Source organism: Bos grunniens, chromosome 20 (assembly GCF_055505025.1).
Source record: "Bos grunniens cultivar Pamir isolate PY7600 chromosome 20, Bosgru_T2T1.0, whole genome shotgun sequence".
Lineage (NCBI taxonomy): Eukaryota > Metazoa > Chordata > Mammalia > Artiodactyla > Bovidae > Bos > Bos grunniens.
Genome location: NC_141184.1, coordinates 903,521 through 922,422, shown reverse-complemented (window position 1 = coordinate 922,422; position 18,902 = coordinate 903,521). Strand labels below are relative to the sequence as shown.

Here is an 18,902-nt window from a genome sequence, read left to right as displayed (position 1 = left end):
TGTTTAAAAGTAAGAAGCTTTTTAAGGAGTTTTAGGCCTAGTCGGACACGACTGAGCGACTTCACTTTCACTTTTCACTTTCATGCATTGGAGAAGGAAATGGCAACCCACTCCAGTGTTCTTGCCTGGAGAATCCAAGGGACAAGGGAGCCTGGTGGGCTGCCGTCTATGGAGTCGCACAGAGTCGGACACGACTGAAGCGACTTAGCAGCAGCAGCAGCAGCAGCAGGCCATTTACATTTTGAAGGAAATGAGGGTGAAGCTGCCAAAATTCCCAGAGGCTGGCCTGGGCCGGGCACCGCAGGCCAGCCTCACACCCTTGCCCAGTCCCCGGGAATGGGGTGCCCTGGGCCTCACACCTCACCCACTCCCCGGGGATGGGGGGTCCTGGGCCGGGCACCGCAGGCCAGCTTCACACCCTTGCCCGCTCCCTGGGGATGGGGGGTCCTGGGCTGGGCACCGCAGGCCAGCCTCACACCCTCGCCCACTCCCCAGAGACGGGGTGCCCTGGGCCTCACACCTCACCCGCTCCCCGGGGATGGGGGGTCCTGGGCCAGGCACCACAGGCCAGCTTCACACCCTCACTCGCTCCCTGGGGATGGGGGGTCCTGGGCCAGGCACCTCAGGCCAGCTTCACACCCTCGCCCACTCCCCAGAGACGGGGTGCCCTGGGCCTCACACCTCACCCGCTCCCCGGGGATGGGGAGTCCTGGGCCTCACACCTCACTCGCTCCCCGGGGATAGGGGGTCCTGGGCCAGGCACCACAGGCCAGCTTCACACCTTTGCCCGCTCCCTGGGGATGGGGGGTCCTGGGCTGGGCACCGCAGGCCAGCCTCACACCCTCGCCCGCTCCCCGGAGACGGGGTGCCCTGGGCATCACACCTCACCCGCTCCCCGGGGATAGGGGGTCCTGGGCCAGGCACCACAGGCCAGCCTCACAGCCTCGCCTGCTCCCCGGAGACAGGGTGCCCTGGGCCTCACACCTCACCCGCTCCCCAGGGATGGGGAGTCCTGGGCCTCACACCTCACCTGCTCCCCGGGGATAGGGGGTCCTGGGCCAGGCACCGCAGGCCAGCCTCACACCCTCGCCCACTCCCCAGAGACGGGGTGCCCTGGGCCTCACACCTCACCCGCTCCCCGGGGATGGGGGGTCCTGGGCCAGGCACCACAGGCCAGCTTCACACCCTCACTCGCTCCCTGGGGATGGGGGGTCCTGGGCCAGGCACCTCAGGCCAGCTTCACACCCTCGCCCCCTCCCCGGGGATGGGGAGATGCCGTCCCGGCTGTCGCATAGCAGAAGTTGTCTGCCAGCCATGACCTCATCAACCATCTGCCCTTGACACGTGAGGAAAACTCCGAGCCAAGAGAAAACATTGATTCGTCACTTAGCAAATAAGGCCATCGATTGAAACAGGTCTGCCCTCATTGGGAGCCCTTTGAAAGGACAGCAGTTTAAAGTCCTGGTTGGTTGTGAAATGCTTGTTGAGGCCGTATGCATGTATCTAAGTGTTACTGTTTATACAGCATCATTATCTCTTAAAGACAACATATGACACGTGACAGCCAAATAGTATTTAATCCGGTACATCCTGCGGCCGTGCCAGCATAACCAGAGCCCGAACCAGCAGGCTCGCAGGTCCCACCGTCCGGCCGCCCCCAGCCCCTCCAGCCCCTGTCCCCGCCAACGCCGCACAGCTCTGCCCAGCTTGTCCAGCTGGCTCAGCCGAGCCAGGACGCAGGCTGGCGTGGGCTCCCAACACCGCGCTCCTGAGACCCGTCCCGCTCGAGCGCGTCCCGGGTCCTCTATCCGTCTTGCTGTGCTCACCCACCACTGATTTCCGTCCGCTGTGCTGTTAACGGGCAGTGGCGCTGTGTCCAGTCTGGGGCTGTGGATGCTAACGCCAGTGTGGTCTGTTGGGTACACGCCTTGGAGGGCATCACGGGCCACTGTGTGCTCCTGAGCAAAGCCGCAGCAGGGATTCACAGTCTTCCAGCTGCAGCTGCTCCACCCTGGGACCATCGCTTACAGTTCTGCTTTTCCATTTCAGCCATCCTTGTGTGGAGCAGAAATCTTGAATCCTGGTGTAAGTGAAAGGGCCCCGCATGTTTGTTCTGGAGGCCCAGTTTGTCCTGTTGGCCTGGTTTTCTTTCTAGAGTCCCACACTGTGTCACCTACTGCAACTTTAAGCCGCCTGGGACTTCCCTGGTGGCCCAGTGGCTAAGACTCCAACCTTCCAAAGCAAAGAGCCCGGGATTGACTCCTGCTCGGGGAACCATAGTCTACATGCTGTGACTAAGACCTGGCCGAAATAAATAAACCATTGTTGTTGTTCAGTCGCTAAGTCACGTCCTACTCTTTGTGACCCCGTGGACTACAGCGTACCGGACTCCCCTGTCCTTCACCGGCTCCCAGAGCTTGCTCAGATTCATGTCCATCAAGTCGGTGATGCCATCCAACCATCTCACCCTCTGTCGCCCCCTTCTCCTCCTGTCCTTAATCTTTCCCAGCATCAAGGTCTTTTCCAATGAGTCGGCTCTTCGCATCAGGTGGCCAAAGTACTGGAACTTCAGCTTCAGCATCAGTTCTTCCGATGAATATTCAGGGTTGATTTCCTTTAGGATTGACGGTTTGATCTCTTTGCTGTCCAAGGGGCTCTCTAGAGTCTTCTCCAGCACCGAAGTTCAAGGGCATCCATTCTTTGGTGCTCAGCCTTCCTTTGGTCCAACTCTCACATCCACACATGACTGCTGGAAAACCCATAACTTTGACTAATGGACCGTTGTTGGCAAAGTGAAGTCTTTGCTTTTCACTCTGTCTAGGTTGGTCATAGCTTTCTTTCCAAGGAGCAAGCGTCTTTTAATTTCATGGCTGTCGTCACCAACCACAGTGATTTTGGAGCCCGAGAAAATAGAATATGCTACTATTTCCACTTTACCCTGTCTAATTGCCATGAACTGAGTAAGTCCTCTGTCCAGGAGCAGTAGCTCTCCAACTTTGTTCTTCCTCAAGATTATGCCTATTGCTGGCCTTCACTGATGGCTCAGTGGTGGGTAACACTGAGTGATAACTCAGTGGATAACTCGGTGGATAACTCAGTGATGGATAACAATTGGCCTGCCAATTCAGGGGACATGGGTTCGACCCCTGGTCCAGGAAGACCCTATGTGCCTCAGTGTAACTAAGCCCTGTTGCCACAGCTCTCACTACACAGCTGCTCACTAGAGCCCACTCACAGCAGCCACTGAAGCCTGCCCGCCGACCGCCCATGCTCTACACAGCTGTTCACTAGGACCCACTCACAGCAGCCACTGAAGCCTGCCCGCCGACCGCCCGTCATCACAACGGGAAAAGCGACCGCAGTGAGAAGCCCTGGCACCACGAGACAGGCAGCCCCGCTCAGCACAACCGGAGAAAGCCTGTGAAGGTGAAGGCCGCTTGGTCGTGTCAGACTCTTTGCCATCGCACGGACTGTACAGTCCATGGAAGTCTCCAGGCCAGAATACAGGAGTGGGTAGCCTTTCCCTTCTCCAGGGGATCTTCCCAACCCAGGGATCAAACCTAGGTCTCCCACATTGCAGGCGGATTCTTTACCAGCTGAGCCACCAGGGAAGTCAAAAAGAGAAAGCCTGCATAGCAACAAAGACCCCGTGTGACCAAAATAAAGAAGATTATGTCTATTACTGACTCTCTTGATATTTCAATACATTTTGCAGAAATATTCAGTCGATGTCACAGACGCACAATCTGCTACGATTGCCATCAGAATTATAGTTAGCCTATAAATCTCCTTGGAGAAAATCTATATCTTTAAATATGAAGAATCCAGTTCATGAACATGGTATTTCTCTCTATTCTTTAGGATTTAAAACTTTTTCTGAATAACGTGTAAATTTTTGTATAAGATTTTGAGTATATTTGACTAGATTTTTCTTGGTTGCTTTTAGTGCAGCTTTAAATATTTAAAAGCTTTTTTCTAATTGTTTTTGCTAGCATATAGAAAGACAACAGAGTTTTAAATAATTCCTAAACTTTATTTTTTATAACACTTCTAAGTTTACAGAAAAATCGAACAGAAAGTACAGAGTCCTCACGCACCTCTCCTCCCCTTGACCTGCAGTTTCCTTATTACTAATATCCTGCTCTGATGAGGTGCCCCTGTTACACTTGATGGGCCGGTACTAATACACTATTAGTTTATACTAATACATTACTAATACTAATACTAATACAATACTAATACACTATGATTAGCTGAAGCCCGTGGCTCACATTGGGGGCCGCTTGGCGCCATGAATTCTGTGGGTTTGGACAAATGCACAGTGAGCTGCATGAGTGGTCTCCTCACCTGGACTCCGCCGTGCTTCCTGCTGCTCACCCCAGCCCCACACACCCTGGCGGCCACAGACGCGTCTGCTGTTCCTAGGCTTCGCCTTTTCCAGCACGACCTAGACTTGGTATCGTTTCAGATTGGCTTCTCTCAGTAACGTGCATTTAAGATTCCTCCGTGTCTTTTTATGGCTTGATAGCTCATGTTTTAAAGCAGCGAATAATATTCCACTGTCTGGACGGACCGCAGTTTATCCATCACCTACTGGCAGAAATTGTCCTTGGAAATGCTTAGTTACTCATCTTTTGCCATCTGTCATCTAACATAAAGAAAGTAGCCTGTGTTTCTCTAAAGGGAGCCTCTAATTCAGACTCTGATCAAAAAAAAACAGGTCCCCAGTCACCCCGATGCTCAAGTTTTAGTGACACGGCAGTTGGTCACACAGAGCTGGGCGCTCTGAACTGCCCTTCATCTCCAGTAAAACTCCTTCCAGGTATGAAAAGTTGTTGCTGAGCCATGAAAGATGCCAGGATTCTTGGCCTCCAGAGAAGAGGAATTCAATCCGGAGCCAGTGACGAGGCTTGATCGCTCAGAGCGTCTGTGTAATAAAGTTTTATTAAAGTATAAAAGAGATAGAGAAAGCTTCTGACATAGACATCAGAAGGGGGCAGCAAGAGTGCCCCGGGCCAGTCTTTAGCTGAATGTTATATAGCTACTAGCGGTCTGCTAATTAGAAAAAGGAAAAGTCTCAAAACTCAGAGAATGGCACCAGACCCCTCACCCACACATGCATTTTGAGATAACATTGGCACCAGGTGGGTCATCCTGAGCCATAAGACGATTAACGTGAATCTTGAAGAAAGGCAAGTTTCCAAGCAAACGCAGTCTCACTAACATAGCTTACGAGAGCAGTGCATGAGTACAAACGCCGGTTTGTCAGTTGGTCCTGAGTCTCAGGCAGAACCGATTTGAAGACAGAGTCTAGGGTAAATACACAGTTCATTAACATAGCTTAAGACAAACGTTTCCACAAGAAAAACGCATTGTTTAGCTCCAGGTTTGAGAAAAGTTCAGGTGGAACCAGGTGTCATCATGGCAACACAGAATTTTAAAAGAAGCCTCTTTAGATTTGGATAGAGAAGGGAGAAAAGCTAACACTTGTTTCCTCCTGCCGCTTAAGAGAGAGAGAAAAAGTGTCTGACACTTGCAGCCTGTCTCCTGGGTTTGGAGACCCCTGGCCTTCCTGCCTGTTGCCCTCTCAGGTGTGGCTTCCCTTGCTCTGAGCCGGGCAGTATTCTTGGTACAGACCACATCCCTGCCAGCCCGGAAGACACGTGTTGGTCAGCAAGAAGAACGGGAAGAAAGTGGGCAGGAGCCAGGTGGGTGCCCGGACGCAGCCCTCCGCTGATCAGACAAGGCCCGCCTGGAGAGGTGCACAGAATCACCTGTTCTCACCCAGAAACACCCAGAATAAAGTCGGACCAAATATCTGACCACTCGGTGACCCAGTTATGTCACACTGCGTGATGTTTCATGGGTAGTTCTGGCTTCTGTCTGGACGCTATGCTGGTGGCAGAGGAGGAGCTGGAGGTTCCTCCAGAGGCCACTGCTGCCGCCCCAGTGGGACACAGCTGCTCGCGTGTCTGAGGCTCCAGTTGGCTTCCTCCAGTTCCTCCAGGGCTTCTCCTCCTGATACCCACTGGCATGGATCTGGGGTGGGGCCTGTTCAATTTTTGTTCCATCACTCAGTCGTGTCTGACTCTTCATAATCCCATGGACCACAGCACACCAGGCTTCCCTGTCCATCGCCAACTCCCAGAGCATGCTCAAACTCATGTCCGTTGAATCGGTGATGCCACCCAACTACCTCATCCTCTGTCTTCCCCTTCTCCTCCTGCCTTCAATCTTTCCTAGCATCAGGGTCTTTTCCAATGAGTCACCTTTTTGCATCAGGTGGCCAAAGGATTGGAGCTTCAGCATCAGTGGGGGGCTTACAAGGGGAGAACTTGGAGGCCTCCAGCGCCAGCCTCCTAACAGTCCCCCCTACCTTCTGGGGGAAGTTGGCCTAAGGAATATTTCTGAAATAAACAGATAGCCCAGGAAAGGGCCCAGGCTGCAGCCACCTCTGAGCATGACACGGTGTCCCTGAAACCCCAAGTCTGAGCACTTGAGGGGATTTCTCTCCCGTGAGTCCTGCTCCCTCACCTGTGAAACAGCTGACAGCCCCCAACCCTGCTGCCAGGCCTCCAGGGTAATGTGCACAGCACTTCGCAGACTCCAGTAGTTTGCGGTTGCCGACATTATCGTTATGATGAAAAGCTTCATCAGTTGATCTAAGAAAGAAATGAAAATCTTTATTCAAGCCAAAGTGAAAATTATAACCTGAGAACAGTCTCTCTGGGACTTCCCTGGTGGTGCAGTGGTTAAGAATCTGCCTTTCGATGCAGGGGACACGGGTTTGATCCCTGGTCAGGGAACTAAGACCCCCATGCATCCAGGCGACTAAGCCCATGTGCCTCAACCACTGAGCCCGCAAGTTCTGGAGCACGCGCCGCACAACTGGAGTCCGTGCGGCTCAACAAAAGATCCTGCTTGTGCAACGAAGACCCAAGGCAGCCAAACAAATAAATACATAAAAGGATCCAGCTTGATCTGCGCCAGGACAGGGACAGAGCTGCCAGCCCGAGCTCCAGGAAGATGGTCCCGGGCACTGCCCTTTCGTGCCAGGGATGCGCAGGCAGCCATTGAACCAGCAGACAGAACTGCTGCCCAGATTCTAAGTTTGTGGGTGGATGTGACCTTTACAGAGAACACTCCTGAATAGAGGAGGTAAATTTTCCAGCACGTTTCCCTGGGGTGGGGGGTGCGGCTGTCCATCACGGGCAGGTCTGGGAAGTAGCCCCTAGCCACCTCCTCCACCCCCACCAGCAGCGCCCCCAGATCTGAGGTTCAGGGCCTGCCCAATTCATCCAAAACCCCACTCCGTGTGGCCCAGCCTGAAGCCCAGGGCCTCTCCCACCAGGGAGGACAGCCCAGGCCTGGTCAGGGGTCACCGGGGCCCCTCAGGCGTGGAACCCTGGGTGCTGCCTTCCCAGCAGAGCAGGTCAAGCCACTGAAGGGGCACTGATTCCGGCCCAAGGGCAGGACTGGAGCCGGGGGGTGGCCTTCTCCCCAAGCCCCACATGCTGGACACGCCCACTTCCTGGCATGGTCAGCACATAGCCGGGCACTGCTTGTTCCCAGGGGTCAACTGACCTCTGACAGCCAAGTTCCTGTTTGCAGCACAGACACTGGGGTTGGGGGTGGGAAAGCCTCTCACTAGAGACCCGCAGCCCGTCCCCACAGCCCACACCCACACCCACAGCCACAGCCCCTCCCCCACACCCACAGCCCCTCCCCCACAGCCCCTCTGGAGCTGAAAGGCCTCATCGACGCTTGGAAGGCCCCTGGCACCGTCCACAGACAGGCTTCAGCCCTCCTAGAGGAAGCCCGTGGTGACAACGAGCGCCGGCTTGGAAAAGAACTACGAAGGCACTGATTCCGGGGCCTCTGTCCAGAAATGACCCCCACACCCCACCGGGAGCGCCGCATTGCCTCCCAACTCCGAGGGGTGCAGGCGCCTTGGAGGCCCCGGGGGACGGAGCCCACTCTCTGAGGGCACGGATGCGGGTGCAGAGCCCCAGCTCGGACAGCAGTACGCGGCCTCACCAACACTGGCGGTCTGGGTATCTCACACCTGCTGCACGCGAGGGTCTTGCCTCGAGCCCACCTACACCCACTCCCAGCTGGACACGGACCCTACAGTTCAAGGCCCCCTTTGCCCATCTTTGGTGGGGGTCAGCCAGGACCCTGCCTGTCCCCAGGGGTCCCTGGAGGCCCACCCATGGCCGTGCGGGGCTGGCCCCCAGGGCTGTTGGCTTTGTGGCCGTTCAACCTCAGCTGTGATCGCTCACCCCATGACAACAGGGGGAACAACGGCTACAGCTAATGCGAGAACAGTGGCAAGGCCGAATTCCAGCAGAACCTCAGCTCTCAGTGCCTGTCCGTCCCCGGACCCCTCACACTCGTGAGGTGTGACCTGTGAGGGTCCTGACTGCACGGACGACCAGCCGCCACGCCCTCCACCCTCGCCAGCTCCACCCGATTTCTGGGGGCACCTGCTCACCGCCAGCCTCACACAGCGACTTCTTCCTGGGGCAGCCTTCCCTGTGCAGGCCACACTGTATCTGACCCCCCAGGTCAGAGCCGGAGGTCGTCAGGAATGTGCTTTTGTGTCCCGGGACGGGGGCTGAGGTGCAGGGAGGGGGTGTGGAGGGGTGGGTGAAAGCCAGAGCTGTCTGTGGCAGACGTGTTGGGTCAGTGGCAGGACGTGACAGCCACCCCTGCCTACAGTTTGGAAGTAAAATGACCCTCTTCCCAGACACTAAAGAACCCTCCTGCAATGCAAGAGACCCAGGTTCAATCCCTGGGTCAAAGTAAAATGATCCCTTCCTCAGACAGTAAAGAATCCACCTGCAATGCAGGAGACCCAGGTTCTATCCCTCGGTCAGGAAGATCCCCTGGAGAAGGGAATGACCACCCACTCCAGTATTCTTGCCTGGAGAATCCATGGACAGAGGAGCCTGGTGGGCTATAATCCCTAGCATTGCAAAGGGTCAAATACAAAAACTGAGCAAGTAACACGTTCACTTTTCGCCCAGCTCGGGGGTATCCGGCTGGACGGCCTGCGTGTGAATTCCTCACGGTCCTCAGTCACCGGCCCTGACCTCGTCCTCACATGTACATGACCCCCAGGTGACTCATTCCATCGAGAACACGCGGGAAGGTGGCGACCTCACAGCCATAGACACGGGTGCGGTGGCTGCGCGCCCTTTGCCCCTCTGGCGGTCCTGGTTCAACACAGACCCTGCAGGGGCCTCCCTGCTCCCCTCCTACACCCAGAAGCCCACCACGTCCTGGGTGCCCCTGGAGCAGAATCACAGACAGGCAACTCCGGGAGGAATGACAAGAAAGATCACTCTGGGAGCAGGTGAAACCTTGTGGGAAACCAGAGCTGCCACTGTGGACAGAGTCGGGGGGCGTTGTATCTCGACATGTCCTCCCGCAGGGAACATCTGAGAGCCGTTTTCAGGAGGGAATCTCGGATTGCACAGCTCAGAGCACGGAGGAACACTCTGAGCGCCCGATTCAGAGCTGGAGCTGGTTCTGCCAAGATCAGCCCGGGCGGGGTTGGGGCGAGGTGGGTACTGTGAGCTTACAGTGATTCTCCGAACTCCGCGCCCACCCAGTGCTCCCATCACATGGACACACCCGGCCCTCCCACCCTGCCCTGCTGCACACGCCCCGTCCACTCCAGCCAGTGCCCTGGTGAGCGGAGAAAGGATGCTCTCGGCCCCAGAACACTGCCCCTCCGTCCCATCCCGAGGTGTGAAACCGAAACCACAGAAGGTGTTCAGGAGGAAACAGGAGACCACAGCGCGCTTCCCGCGAGCCGTGGGGAGGGCCTGGCCGTCAGCAGCACTGGTCTGTTTTATGAAAACTAGGAAACTCTACGGAGTCGTTACTGCGCGGTTGTATCATCCTTGTTTTGACAGAAAGGACAGCTTCCAAACTAACGTCCTATTTAACTGAAAGCCTCCCACACTGGACCGTCCCGGAGAAAGTCACAGCCACGTGGATGCCACATGGCCCCGCTGGGCCGCCCGGGAGAGAGTCACAGCCACAAGGATGCCACACGGGGCGGTCAGAAAGGAGTGGCCGGTGGGAAAATCAGCCGCCGTGGGGCCCCGAGCCCACGGGTGTTCTCACCAGCCCCTGGGGCGTTGTCTTCCGGGGAGCCTTGAAAACACGGTGAAAATCCGCACAGGTGTCAGAGTGGGGGGGCCCAGCCCAGTCACCCCACGGAGGAGGACTCCGAGGGGTGGGTCCCCAGCCTGGGGCAGGGGCATGCGGGGATCCCGCCTGGCCTGCGCCACGTCCCGAGGCTGGGTCCGCAGAGCTGCTGCTTGGCACGTGGACCGCACATCCATCACCCGCCTCCACAGGCTCCTGTCCTCCCCAGGAGCCCAGGTGGCCACGTTCAGGACACACCCACCTGCCTGCGGAACGCCCACCGATGTGCATCCAGATGAAAACACCTGAAAACCACGCAGAGCCGTCCTGCACCCGCCCACCCCTCAGAGAGGTGGGAACGGGTGAAAGTAACTCCCTGAAACCTGGGATGGAAAGAGAAGAGGGAAGGGGAGGGCAGAGGCTGGCAGACAGCCTCAGCACCACCCCAGCCCTGGCTGACCGCCCGCAGCTAGCTCTGCAGACGTGCCCGCCGGGCGTCGCTCTGAGGACAGGGAGCCAGCGGAGCAAAGGAAGCCCGCCCTCTCTTCTTGCTGCCCCGCCGAGCGGACAAGGGGGCCCCGCAGCCTCCGCTGAGAGGAGCGCTGGTCCCTCCTGGGAGCCAAGCTGCGTTGACTGGACACCCGGACAGCCCAGAAAGGCCGGACGGTGGCAGACAAGACCCTCATGTTCCAAGGCCAGACATAGCAGGACCCCCTCCGGGAGCCAGCCGCACCCCACCCCCTCAGCCCATGTGTCCTCCGGGCTCTGGGCCCTCCAGACACGCCCACCTAGTCCCTTGGGGAACGACAGAGCTTCCTCCGCAGCCTTTGTGGTGGGCCGTGCCTGGGACCCATCACCATCAAGGGCGGCCAGTCTCACCTGCTCGGGGTTCCGGTGGGGGGGGCGGGGCGGGTCCCTCCCCTCCCCTCCCTCCCCTCCCTCCCCTCCCTCGCCCTCCCCTCCCTCCCCTCCCTCCCTCGCCCTCCCCTCCTTCCCCTCCTTCCCCTCCCTCCTGGCGCAGTGAAGAACAGGAGGCCCGAGCTCACTCAGCAGGTGGCTGAGGTCCACGCGCCCCTGGACACGCTCTCCTCTCGGGGTCAGCGGATCCCCACTTCCCTCCAGGCACCATCCAAACGGCTCAGGTTTTGAAGACAAAAGAGGACTGAGAACTGAATGCAGCAGTCACACAAAACCCGCAGGGCTGGAGGTCTGCCCAGGCCACGCCCTGGTCCCGGGTCTGGGGGCCTCTCACAGCCGGCACACGAGTACTGGTCTGACTCAGTGCCGCCTCCCCAAAAACTCCGCACTGACGGAGCGCCTCAGGAAGGAAAGGAAAGGTGGTCATGAATTCCTAGGTGCTGGAGACAGTCATGGGGCAGGGTCTCCTCCTCGGGTTCACCCACTGAACCAGAAGAGGGTGCCCCCCCACCCCACCCCCGGGCTGACCTAATTACAGAGCTTTCTCTCAGGTCCATCTGCGAATCCGTCCTGCAGCCCAGGCCAGCCGGGACCCTCTCTGTGCAAAGACCGTTGCGAGGACAACAGAGGCTTTTTGTTGAGCCGCGGTTTCCAGGGCTGAGCCAGGCTCCCGCACTGAGGGTCTTGCTCCGCAGACCGCGGCAGCCTGGCGGGCATCCAGCGGGGGACAGAGGGATCTGTGTGCCGCGCTGGGTCAGCGTCACAGCCCAGCCTTGGCGGGAAGGCGGGGCGACCGTTCCCAGAGCCCTGGCTTGTGTGAATGAGGTTCCTTTTCCCAAAGTCGCCAAAATGTCAGTCCACACTGAAAGCTCACTGCTGGCCAGCCAGGGTCACCGCAAATTCCATCTAAAATTAAAATACCGCAGAACCAGGAGCTGGTTTTCTTCCTTTCCTTCAACAAAGCCGCATGGAATAACCGAGACCAAACCCTCCCCATTGGAATCACATTTGGCTGAGAACCGTCTGTGCCAAGTGTCAGCCTGAAATAATCCGTCTGCTGACACTACAAAGCCCGTGGAAGGCCGGGCACCACAGAGGGGCTGACGCCACCAGAAGCACGGCTCGGGGAAATGAGATGGCGTTCTCTTCAGCTTTACTCTGGAAGGGGAAGCGCCTGGCCACGGAGCTGCATGCAGATGCCGCGGGCCGTCAGACAGCCTGCCGTCAGCATCTTACCTTCCAACAGAAATGAAATCTAAGGGCGGAGATTAAAACTACGAGACACCATAGTTTCAGTATCAAAAGAGCAAAGCTCAGGGCCTGAAGTTCACATTCCCAGTTCCATACCGACCACAGGTGTTCTCAGCACCCGTCCTGGGTCAGCCCGCCTGCTCCCCTGTGCCCGGGGCCCAGCCTCATGCTGCCCACCCCCACCTCCCATCCGCCTCTGTCCCCACTCTCGGCGCACCCGTCCTCCGCCCCGGGGTCATTTACGTCCCTTCAACTTTCCAAACGGTGTCTCACCACCTCCTGTGTCTACTGGTCAGGATCCACTCCGTGTCTTAGAAGGATCCACTCCGTGTCTTAGAAGGATCCACTCCGTGTCTTAGAAGGACCCGAGTCCCGTCGGAAGAGCTGTTAGAACTTGGCACCCGGCCACTCCTCAGCACTAACGCTGTGACTGTTTCGGTGCTTCTAGAAAAGAGGAGCAGCCCCGCTCTGCTGCGGCTCCCCCACTCGGGCCCAGCACCAGGGCTCCGGGTTCCCTACCTGACGGCTCAGGGCTTCTTGCCAGCATCTTCCCTCGCCACCGCCCTCCTCCACGGACTCTCACATCTCACAGTTCCCAAACCAGACGCTTCTCTACCGAGGGCACCTCTGTGTGTTCCTGGATCGCAGGGCAGTGCGTCTCCACCGACTAGGTGTCTGCATGCTGGCTCCGGAGGGCCCTTCCTCCCACCGAGCCCCACGGCCCGGCCAGCCGGTCAGACCCCAGCACCGCCCCATCAACCCCTCTCACACATGTCCTGGGGTGCGTCTCCCGCGCGTCCCTGAGCTCCAGCATCTCCTCATCCCTCCTGCCCTGTGGGTTCCCCCTCCAGGCAGGGCCTGTGCTCACTTTTCTTTCCCAGAGCCACGCAGACAGTCTGTAGGCTATCACAGAGTGCGGGCATTTCCCACGATGCTCACTGTGACTATTTTTTTTTTTTTTTTTTTTGCCGAGTTGTGGCTTTTATTTTCAGCCGGTTTACAGTGAAACTTTTAACATGCTGTCTTTTTTAATAGTTTGCTTCTATTCATCCATTTGGTTGTGCCAGGTCTCAGCTGTGGCGTGTGGCGTCTCGTTCCCCAGCGGGGCCTGAACTCAGGCCACCTGTGCTGGGAGCGAGAGCCTTGACCGCTGGGCCTGCAGGGAGGTCCCCACCGCGTACGACGCTGTCTCAGTGTGCTGGTGGCACTTTGGCTGGTGCTCCTGGTGGACTTACTCAGAAATCCTTCCCTACTCAAAAGTCATGAAGGTAATCCCCAGCTTTCAACTTCAAGGTCAGTAGTGGAGTAGTGTTAGACACTCAGTCTTGCCTGACTCTTTGCAGCACCCTGTGGACTGCAGCCCACCAGGCTCCTCTGTCCATGGGATTTTCCAGGCAAGGATATCAGAGTGGGTTGCCATTCTCTTCTCCAGTGGATCTTCACAACCCAAGGATTGAACCTGGGTTTCCTGCGCTGCAGGCAGATTCTTTACCGACTGAGCCACCAGGGTCACACTTGCCACAATTGGTCACTAATTCCCTTGTGGGTTTTTTTAAATTTCGGTAAAATAACCATAAAATAAAGTTCACCATTTTAACCATTGTGAAGTGGACCGTTCCGGGGCGTTTGTGTGTTCTCAGCACGGGACTACCATCACAGGCTCTCTCTTCACCCCCGCTCACGTGTCCTCTAATCCATTTCTTCAGCGCACCCGGCCGAGCGTCTCCAGCAGGAGGTGGGCTGCGGGGCCATCCCCCCGGCCACGTGGGGAGTCCTGACAGCCGCTGTCATCTCAAGGAGCCTCCCCCAGAGAAAAGCCGTGCAGAGCCGCTGGTGACAAAATCCGCTCCGGATCAGCAGACGGCTGATCGGTTGGAGAGTGGCTTCCAGGGTGTGGACGGCACCCTGGCAGGAGGGCCAGCTGCCAGGACAGCCCGGCCCTGGGGTCCCGGGGTGGGGACCATGGGGCTGGGGGCAGAAACCCCGGGCAGCCTCTCCACCTACAGCAGGCACGTGCCCACGGCACAGCCTCGGGGACTCGTCCAGTGGGCAGAGGCTGACTCAGCCTCTGGTGAGGCCGCCCGGCTCAGGACATGCCCTGGGCAGAAGTGCGGGGTCAGGGGATGACTCAGGATCAGCTCAGGGAGCCAAGGAAGAGCCCATGCTGGCCAGCCCCCTCGCCCACACCCAGCCCGATTTCCAAGTCACTCTGGCTGCCCCCAGGCACCGCTGTTTTTAACGCGTCTTCTATGCAGCAACGAGACCCGTTTGATGTTGGAGACAAAGCTATGGAGAAGATGTCCCCGCAGCAGTGGAGGCCTCGCACAGCCCGTCCCACCAGGAGAGGCTGTCCAGGGTCCCAGGGGCCCCTTTACATGCCTGCTTTCAGGCCTGGGAAGAGGTGGCCGCTCCGTGTCTCATGGGGCCTGGCATTCATACAACTGTAGGCACTTTCTTAGAGATTCCCAGGTGGTGGTAGTGGTGAAAAGACATGCCTGCCAACGCAGGAGACATAAGAGACGCAGGTTCCATACCTGAGTGGGGGACATCCCCTGGAGAAGGGAATGGCAACCCACTCCAGTATTCTTGCCTGGAGAATCCCTTGGACGGAGGGGCCTGAGTCCTTTGGACTGCAAGGAGATCCAACCAGTCCGTCCTAAAGGAAATCAGTCCTGAGTGTTCATTGGAAGGACTGATGCTGAAGCTGAAGCTCCAGTCCTGTGGCCACCTGATGGGAAGAGCGGACTCACTGGAAAAGACCCTGATGCTGGGAAAGATTGAAGGCGGGAGAAGAAGGGAACGACAGAGGATGAGATGGTTAGATGGCATCACCGACTCGATGGACATGAGTTTGAATAAACCATGGGAGACTGTGAAGGACAGGGAGGCCTGGCGTGCTGCAGTCCGTGGGGTCGCAAAGAGTCAGACACAACTGAGTGACTGAACAACAACGGGCTTTCTTTAAGGGAAAAGTATAAAGTTACGACAGTAGACCAGGGATGACACTGAACGTTTGCTGAAAATGAGCAAAGGAGGAGCAGCACGTCACGAACGTTTTAAACCCGCAGGACAAGGTCCGGATGAAGGAGGAGCCGCCGCAGGACAGGGTCCGAATGAAGGGGGAGCCGCCGCAGGACAGGGTCTGAATGAAGGAGGAAACACCCAGCCCAGGCCACAGGGGCCCCAAGCCCGGCCAGGGAAGCTCCCTTCTGCTTCGCATGTCCTGGGGAAGGGCTTCCCTCTGACCTCAGCTGTGCGACCTTCTCACCTGGCCTCAGATTCCAGCTCGGCCAGGTCCTGGGTGCCCGCGGGCAGCAGAGAGTGCTTGCTTGGATCTTCCTCTTTCGGGGGGCATCACAGAGGCCTACATAGGTCTGGGGTCTGGGAGTGAGGAGGTCCTGCAGCAACCAGAACCTCACCCGGGGAGGGGCGCCCCCCAGTGCCCCCATACTGCAGAGGACGCTCTGGAAGAGGAGGGGAGAGGGGCCCTGAGGCTTGAGGGTGACTGTGCCGGGCATCCGGGGCGAGGACGCTGTCCCTGGCCGATGGACACGAGCGCCTCCCAGGGAGGCTGTGCCAGTGGGGTGGGCACCGGCCAGAGGCCGCACCCTCGGGGCCAGTCTCACGGCTTCCAGGCTGAAGGAGGAGGAAGAGGGCTTGCTTCTCCGACTGGGGCGCACTCTCAGCGCGTGGACGGTTAACGCGAAGCTGTCGGTGCAGGACGGCATCGTCGTCACGGCGGGGAAGACCTCTGACCCCCTGCAGCCCCCTCACATGCTCCGAGGCCCACTCCCCTCTGCTCACCGGGGACCCCAGCCCCTATGGGGCCATCAGGTCCTTCCTCTCGATCTCCTCAAGCTCAGTCCCAAGGGACGGATCGACCCCTGGGTCCAGCGCCAGCAGCCTGCTTGGGGGTAACCCCGTGTCCCCAACATCTGCCTGCTCCATCTTCCTCTCCGGGGCTGTGTCTCCTCTGTGAACGCCGTCATCCGCCCTGTATCATTCCATCTGTGTCCTGCAGCCAGACCAGACCTGCGAGCATCCCTTTCAGGCCTGGCGGAGAGGAAGCTCGCTGGCTCTGAGGATCTGAAAGGGACCAGAGGCAGCCTGAGCGTCCCTAACGGTAAGGAAGTGGTCATGTGCTGATGCAGAGGGTGAGATTCTGGCGGAAGCGTGCAGATCCGAGACTCCGCGGGCTGTTACTCAGCCGATCGAATCAGAACCTGCAACGCTGATGAAATGGTAACATGTCCACAGACTTCATATCCGATGGAATCTCTTGTCGCTAGAAACTTTCTTTACTGCTGAGCTAACAGAGTTTTTTTAAGGATTAAGAAACAGATTTAGGTTAGAGCCTAAGAAACGTGTCATATACAGCACGGCGGGGCTGACAAGCAAAGAAGAGGGACTGGCTAGGGTGTCACAGGGTGGACACACAGGGCGGCCCCTCTCACAGGGCCTCTACATTTGGACTTTGGAGACACCACAGGGCTCTGTCTAATGTCCCCTGCAGCCCCGAGGATCCCGTCACAGGCCCGTCAGCTGACGACAGGCTCCCTTCAGGAAGCCCTCAGGCCCGGGACTGGTGGCCACTCTCCAAGCCCTGACTCTGAAGACGTAATTGCTTAGACAACAGGCCCAGCAAGCCCCTGCTCTACATCCTTGGAGTTCAAACTCACTGGGCCCCCTCTGCGGGCGTGGGGAGACCCATTGCATTTCCCAGCATGGGAACCCCGTTTTCGCGCTTCATGCCCGTGAGGCTCGGTGGTGACTGCAGAAACGCCTGGGGGAGCAGACGGGCACTGCACGGGGCTCCCGCGCTTCAGAGGCTGGGCTCGTCGCCACGGCCCTGCTGGGATCCTGCAGGGATTCTTCATGGACACTGCTGTCTCTTCACAGCAGAGAACGTTAACTCCTGTGACTGAAAAAGACGGGACTGGTGTCAACTTGTTCCCACGGTGGAGTCACCACCGGTTACAAGAGTATTTCCGGGATAATCCTTTAATTCTGAACCTGGCAGGGGGTGGGGAGGGGTGACTTGCTGAGACCGATGCCAGAAGACAGCCCTGCCCGCGCCGGGAGGTCCACCCTGGCCGAGCAGACAGACGCAGCCGGCTGGTGAGGAAGCTTTCTGTGCAGCCCGAGGACGGCGACAGCAGAAGGACCGGGTGTTCAGCACGTACTCCAGATGGAGGCCACTCTCAAGTCACAAGATGACACGGAGTACGTGTGGCTTCAACGCTGACTCAACGCACTTCTCGGCACGCCGGCTGCTCGCCCGGGCACGTGCTCCAAGTCCTGGCTCAGAAGTCCTTCCGCAAACACGGGAGTCACTTTCCACCTCTTGTCTCAGGAGCCACACCCCCTTAATGAGTCTTGACGATCAAGAGGCTCGTAGAAGCCCTCTGCTCCAGGTCAAGTTCCCAGCTTAGCAATCTAAGTGCTGATAATGGGAACCCAGATCCTGTTGTGACCGAAAGCCCGACGTCAAGGAGCCAGCTCGGGAGATGCTCTGAGACCAAGCGCTTCCACTCAGCAGGACACCCTGTTTGCTGAAGCAAGAGCCTCTTACACAAAGTGAACCCCAGGGCCACCATGGGCGTCAGGCCCTGGAGAAGGGAGTGAGGAGGGCGGAGTGTGCAGGTACAGGTGTGCACAGGCTCAAGTTGTGAGCAGCACGTGCCGGGTGCACAGCTGCTGCGCCCACTCCTCCAGGCTGAGCAGGGAATATGGCTCCACCCCTCCCCCACCTCCCCGTGCAAGAGGCCTTGCTGAGGACCCGACGCCCCGCACTCACGCGCCTGTGAGAGGAGTACAGGGAGGGCGGGGGCCGGCTTGCATGGACCCCACCTCCACCCGCCGGGCCTGAGTGGACGGCGTCCTCACCTCCCCATTCACTGCCCTCCTCCTGGGCCTCTTTCCAGACTTCCGCAAGGGTCCACTCCTCCTCGGAGAACTCCCTGACCCGCCAGCAGGAGTTGCTTCTCCCTTCCTCAAGTTTCTGGACCTTTCCGGCTCCTCTTTCCCACACGCACCTGCTGGCCACCTGTGACGATGCAGGTGTTACCCCTGGCTGGGGGCAGACCCACATTCACACCCCAGGCTCCCCCTCCCAGCCAGAGCTTGGGACCTACTATATGCTAGTTAGATCAAGATATGGAGATACATGTCACTGCACCTTCCAGAAGAAACTTTTCGGGTCTTCGAGTGAAACTGTTCCTCCCTTTTTCAGACAATAATATTATATAACCAAAATATCTCAGGAGCTGAGAGCGAAGGTGGCATCTTTGAGATATGTCTCCTGAAGACTGACAGCGTTCTAGATCTTTGAAGTGATAAAAAGGTTCAGGAGATGTCAGACCAGCCAGGGCAGGAGGCCCTCCTGAAGGAGAGAAGGGTGGTCTTTGGGGAATGAAGTGGTTTGGGAAGGGGTGACGGGAACCAGGCCAAAAGGTCTTATAGGAGCTGGGAAGAGAAACAACAAGGGGATTGGAGAGGAAGCAGGAGAAGGCATATTCAGAGGGGCTTAAGGGGCTTCTACATCAATGCACAAAGATCAGTACCTAGATCTA

The 18,902-nt window shown here is 57.8% G+C and overlaps 1 long non-coding RNA gene across 5 annotated transcripts; it reads right to left on the bottom strand.

Moving 5' to 3' along the window:
* Nucleotides 1–4,012: 4,012 nt before the first annotated feature.
* LOC147350026 (uncharacterized) lies at nucleotides 4,013–16,224 on the bottom strand. Of its 5 annotated transcripts, XR_015149132.1 has the most exons (4): nucleotides 11,208–16,129; nucleotides 10,424–10,544; nucleotides 6,535–6,662; nucleotides 4,013–6,051 (listed from the first exon to the last, which is right to left on the bottom strand). It is a non-coding gene; the product is annotated as an uncharacterized LOC147350026 (long non-coding RNA). The 5 variants fall into 5 exon arrangements; XR_015149131.1 differs by having other exon boundaries at nucleotides 4,013–6,662; nucleotides 11,208–16,133; XR_015149129.1 differs by having other exon boundaries at nucleotides 4,013–10,167; nucleotides 11,208–16,130.
* Between the last annotated feature and the right edge of the window lie 2,678 nt (nucleotides 16,225–18,902).